Source organism: Tupaia chinensis, unplaced genomic scaffold (genome assembly GCF_000334495.1).
Source record: "Tupaia chinensis unplaced genomic scaffold, TupChi_1.0 Scaffold000063_1, whole genome shotgun sequence".
NCBI classification, from domain to species: Eukaryota; Metazoa; Chordata; class Mammalia; order Scandentia; family Tupaiidae; genus Tupaia; species Tupaia belangeri.
The window spans coordinates 1,039,729-1,045,838 of NW_006159521.1; the positions used below are offsets into that span (position 1 = coordinate 1,039,729).

A 6,110-nucleotide genomic window follows, 5' to 3' on the forward strand; every position below is an offset into this window, starting at 1 on the left:
ATAAATTCTTAAAAATAATAAACATCTTTTTTTCTTTTCTTTTTTTTTTCAAAAAAAAATACTGTGGGAAACTGTTACTCAGACTCCAAAAGAATTAATTCAAAGCAGGGATTCCACCAACTGGCCAAAAATGGAAAAAAGCCCAAACAACCTCCATGATCAGTAACATTTACTGCAAATGATTTCAGATACATACAAAAACTATTAGATCTGGGACCAGCAGTTGGTGTAATGGCTATGTCACTGGACTCCCATATAGCTGACCGCAGTTCAAGTCCCGGACCCGGTGGCTTAAACTCATGCCAGGCGCGTGTGCGTGCATGCCCAAGATCCCGAGAGGAACATGGAGAAGGGACTGCGGCGTGGCCATCCCCCGGGGGGGGGGTGATTTCTCACTTTCTTTCTGTTCCTCTCTTTCTGGCAAGCACACGTGCCCTATAGCAAAAACCTCTCAAAAAAAAAAAATTATTAGATCTGTGGTTGAGTGCTCAAAGTTACTTCTTATTGATACCTGACAAATCCGTCCATGTATAATATCCTTCTCACAAGGTGAGGCTCCTTTTCTGCAGCTTTCTGACTTGTACACTTACGTGTTACTTTACACCAGCGAGAGACAAGTGGCAAGTTGGCAAGCCTACGGAATGAGGGTCCAAGGCACTCCAAAAAAATGATGGCCTAGTAAAATGTACAGCTTTTCAAACATGAGAGAGAAATGATTCAAGTTCCAGGAAACTGAGGCTGTATTCATTAGTTCTACTAAATACTGGCTATATTGTTGACAATTAAAAAACTGCCCGCTTATGTCAACCCTTTTTTTGTCCTGTTCTTCCATCACAATCTTGGTATTATGGAACTTGACAACTAAATGAAACTTTAGAAATCATTTGTCTATGTCTAATGTGCTCATCTTACAGGTGAGAAAAGTAAAAACAGAGAAGTGACTTGCATAAGGTCACAGTGCTAGTTAGAGACACGGCAATGATCAAAACCTAGGTTTTATGACTCCCAGTTCTGTTTTTCCCTCTATGCTTGGAAAAGCTATACTTTTGGGTCATCAGGAAAGTCATGATGCATTCTGCACAGAAAAACACGTCATGACTTTCCCAACAACCTAACGGCTTATAAAACATAACACTATTAGGCAGTATCTTAACTGTAATTAAGAGACACAAAATAAAATTCATCTAAATATAGAGAACAAAGCATTAGAACTGGAAATACCCCCAAATCAAACAGAAAGAAGCATTTGTTCATAGAGTACAGGGGTATCTTAAGGATGCAACTGGCACATATTTTCCAGGGTACTTTATTAATTACCTCCTACTAGAATGTGTGTCCTGGGTTTCCACTTAATACACCTCTTTAAGAGGAGAAAATGGTGACCCCTGGGGCAAAGGTGTGAAAAGTGATTCTACTGATGGTACAAAAGAAATTCACAAACGTGATGCCAACAATCAAGAAGAAAGAGCTGAAGTTGAAGGGGTGAAGATATTGCTGGGATCTAGTAATCCTGAAAATGGAGTAAAAATAAAAATCTAAGTTGGCCAGACACTTACTTAAGACCAGAATAAAGAACAAAAAGATGGCAGTTGCAGAGTCTGCCTAGCATCAGACAATTCTCACCTGTGTTAAAAAAAAAAAAAGAATTTTCACAGAGACAAGAGAAAAATCCTAGGTCTGCCCCTCAGTGATGGACTAGATATGACCTAATAGATATTTGTCACCTCTTATTTCTGGGACTCTGATCCAAGAACAAACAGCAAGAGAACCATGAAAAATCAGCCCTGTTGGATCTGGAGTTCTGCCTTGACAAGATATAAAGCTCATTCATAGATCTGACTGTGCTCATGAGACTGCAGTTCAACTCCTGCTGCTAGTGCAAGGGGAGGGGGAAGGAAGACAGAAAGGGGTGAGAGGGAAGGAGGTGGAGGATCTGGGTTGTGACTATAATAGCTACAGTAATTAGAGTGTTTCCAAGCTGCTAGAGAGGTCTTCAGCGCAGAGAACTGGGATGAGAGGCCAGGGAGCATAAGGAAGCAGAAGGAAGCAAACTACTGAGAATGCTAGGAAGGACTATGGTGGTTTGCGAACAGTTTTAATAAAACAAACTGTCATAGCTTCATGGGGATAGCAAGAACTGAATAATAAACAATTAACTGCTATCATTAGGCTACCACTTGAAGCTAGCTTTACAAACTAGGTTTAAGCAGATTCTTGCAAATGTCTCTGTCTACCCAGCTGTCCGTGGGCCCTAACCTCAGAAGTTGGTTTGCCTCACTCTTCCTCAAAAATTCCTTTGTAACAAACAGGTCAGAACCTTCACTCCACTTGGGCTAGGGTAAAGGGATTTCTGAACTCTAAAACAGTTCATACAACTTATTTCCCTTCAATCAACTGTTAATTAGTACCCTATAAATTTCATGAGACTGTGTGTATGTGTGTGTGTATTTCAATAGGAGTACACTGCCTACTGGTTTAATAGAGAAAATAAACGGAAGGCACTAAAAAGGTCAGAAAATAAACACCAAGTTACTTGCTTATAAATGTTAGGCTCCACAGCACTGCCTACTGATATATGGCATGAACATGCGAAAGAAAAAATTATATTAATAGATGACGGTGACGTTCTGTAAGAAAAATCTGAGAATTTTCATAAAACCTAAAAACAGAAAGTCTTCTCGCAAGTGATAGGAAATGATATCTTTGATTTTAAGATAAATATTTAGTAGGGGCATTTTCTTAACATCATTTGACCCTATGGTGATGATCTGGATCTAATAAATTTGAATTCAATGTCAGGGAAAAGACTTACAAAGGTGCCAGAAGATGCTAAGAATTGAATACAACAACTGAACAGATGCAAACTTCATGTGGGGAATTACATTCATAAAATGAAAACACACAGGCAAATTTCCTGAGTGAGGAATGTAGGTACATCTAACCAAAAAAAGTCAATTACATCCTTTGCATAAAACCTGCTGAGTATCATCCCAGTTGGGCTAAATCTTTTTCATCACATTGAAAGCAAAGAATTTTCTCCTCCCCATTTCCCAGTAATAAACAAGTACTAGAAACACTGAATTACCACTATTTCCTTCCCATTCGTAGGGCATAAAGCCAGAACTCCCAGAAATACAATAGGGCTGTGTAGGACTATGTCTAGGGCATGCTACTCAACAATCTAAAAGAAACACAGAGACAGAAGAATCTTTTATCTTGATTCCATTATGATCTCACTAATGAATCAACAACAGGCACTAAGAAATGCGAAACAAAGTGCAATCTCACATCCACGAACTAAACCTACACCACAGAAGACCAAGTACTTTCTTGTCACTGTGGCATGTGATTCTTCAACCACCTGCTCAATAATCCCTGTTCAGCTGCACAGCTGCTGCCAATTCCACATGCCCAGCTAGGCAGGTGCTTCGGTGAATTACCTGCTCCCTAGTGGAAAAGTCCTTCACTGCCGCTTTAGTGGACCCAGAACCTGCCAATCAGCACTACCTATCTTCATTTTGTCTGTCATAGCCAGCCAACTTTTATCAGAGAGGTAGCATGAAGGCAAATTTCGTACACTAAGCGATTAGTACTTGTGGGGTTTCGTTGTTGTCACTGCTCTTGTTTTTTAAAAGGAGAAGACTTTAAAAAATCAAGTCAAAGTGAGAAGTAAGCTGCAGAGAGGAAAACTTGCCATACAACATAGGCTGCCTTATCTCAGAGCGTCCCCATCTGCCTGCAGTATTCCCACCCATAACCAGTTTACCACGGGACATGACAACCTCTGGAGTAGAAGAGTGGCAGTGCAAGTTCTCAGGTACCTGGTGGAGAAGTCACTAGAGAGAGGCAGCAGAGTGGGAGCTTCTGAAGAACACCTACCACTCCTGTACTTGGTGTCCACGGCTGCGCTCAGGCAGCAGTAGTCAGAGTCAAATAAATAAGGAGTGGCACTTCCACTTGACAGAGCAATCAGTAAACCCCTCAACAAATTATCCTGTTCCAGTCATTTAGTTGCTATATGCTAATTGCAACATAATTACTACCAGGAGCCAAAATTATGCTTCCATATCCTCACACAAAATAAGCACTAATCTGTCCGCCTATCTAGACCTTTCACAAGGAAATCTTTTCTACCAAGAACCTGGGGGGAAAATTCAAAGTACTCTCTTAAAGATGGTCACAATCGGAAGTCTCACATAAGATTCCTTGTGGCAAGGGCCCAACTCTGAAGCCACTAAATCTAATCAGGGCAAATTTAATCTGAGGCTTCTGCCTTCACTGTTACTTGACAGAATTCAGAAATAAATGCCAACAGCCTAAGAGCAGAAAACTCCACTCTCAGTTTAGCTGAGGCTTCACTCAAGAAACCTAGGGCATAAAGTTGGAAATAGTCTAGAGACAGACAACACCTCCAGTAAGGCCTTAAGACAGTTGTGTCATCAAAAAATATAAAGGTTAGAACAACCTTTTCCCTCCTACCAAAAGTCCAACATCCGGCATCTAGGTGGTAGGCCATCATTTTAAGAAACTCACTGCAACCAAGGGATGAAGGAAACACAGCAGTCAGACGCGCTGTCTCAGAAAGACCTTCACCAAAACCAAAGGCTAGTGAAGTTCCTAGTCAACAATAACCCCCTATGGGAAATGGTTGCTGCCTATTGTGTACACAGTGTATTGTCTACAATTCCCCTCTCGCAATGCTATATTTCTAATTTTTTTTTAAAGTTTAATGTCTTAAATGGAAACCTCTTTTCTAGCTCCGAATAATTCTTTGCACAACTAATACTACCTGAATACTATTTAGGCATTTTTATGAGATACCTACAGGAACAGAATTCCTTCTAGTCTGTCCTCATTCTTCTCTCATTAATAATCCCCAAGACCTAAAAAAAAAAATTCCTTTTTAAAATTCATCCCCTGGTAAATTTCTCCCTAATACAGAGGCAGATATGGACTTTCTGCATAATGAGGAAGTCATCTCTTTTCATTAGAGTTAAAATAAATATTAGAAGGAAAGTTCTTTTGTTCCCATAGCCCTTGCCCAGTTAGGCAAATCCTGTGGCTTTTTTGTTGTGCAATTATTATTGCCCAGGAAGTAACCATTACAAAGGTACTTGGGTCCCTGACTCCCTATCTTAACCCTGAACAGGTTTTCAGTGGTATCCCTAAACAAACAAACAAAAATCACTGCATCTCTATAAAAAGAATGAAATAAGATGGTCCAAGTGACAGCCACAACCTCTCCTTGGAGGGTTCCTCCTAAAGCGGTCTGACACAAACACGGGGGTTCAGTCTCCCAGACACTGTCCCTCCACAACTTAGTCCAGGCCAGCCCAAGAGGCAGGCACAACATGGCTGGCATCCCCTATTCTTGTGAAAAATGTGTGCCAATGAGCTCTGCATTGTTCCTCACTCAAAAAGAAGAGCCTTTCTGTATGGCCTCCTCCAATGGCAAGCCCCAGTCTGGAAAGGGAAGAAAATGGCACAGAGGAGCCTGGGAGATGGAGCATATCCAAAGCTCTCAGACAAGACTTGAACCTATGACCTTCACTGTGTACACAATAGCCGGGTGAGAGGGACCGGTTTATCTCTGCTGCAGCAGTTCTCAGCCCTGGGGTAGCACTCCCGATAAAATGACACGACCATTGTGTGTGGCAGCAGAACAGTCATCTCCTCACAACAGCCTAAACCAGCACTCCCTCCCCCAAGACAAAGCAGCAGGGGTGAAATTAACTCAAGACTGCAGAGCAAAGCCTAATACAGAAAAGAGAGGCCTGTGGGGGATTGGGGACTCTCCTCAACCCCTGGGGCTCTGGACACATGGCTGGAAACAGTCAGGCTTTCTCCCCCATCTTCCCCACTCTCATTGAGGTAGGAAGCTGTTTCTTGGAGAATTAAATCATCTGTGATTTGTTCAAAAATATTCCCCCTGAAGGGCTCTGATCTCTCCACCCTGTGTGAGCCTAATTCCTAGAAGCTGAAATGACTGTTTGCTGCTGCCTGTTTCACAAACACACATTAATTGGTCAGATGTGTCTCCTCCTCCTCAACCCCAGAGGGAGGAAGGAGAATCTGAGCAAAGCACAGAGATGATCCAACCGTAATTACAC

The 6,110-nt window shown here is 41.7% G+C and overlaps 1 protein-coding gene across 1 annotated transcript in view; it reads right to left on the bottom strand.

Moving 5' to 3' along the window:
- ZNF609 (zinc finger protein 609) overlaps window positions 1-6,110 on the bottom strand; it is a 278,967-nt gene that overhangs the window by 272,034 nt on the left and 823 nt on the right. The gene's annotated exons all lie outside the window — the stretch shown is intronic.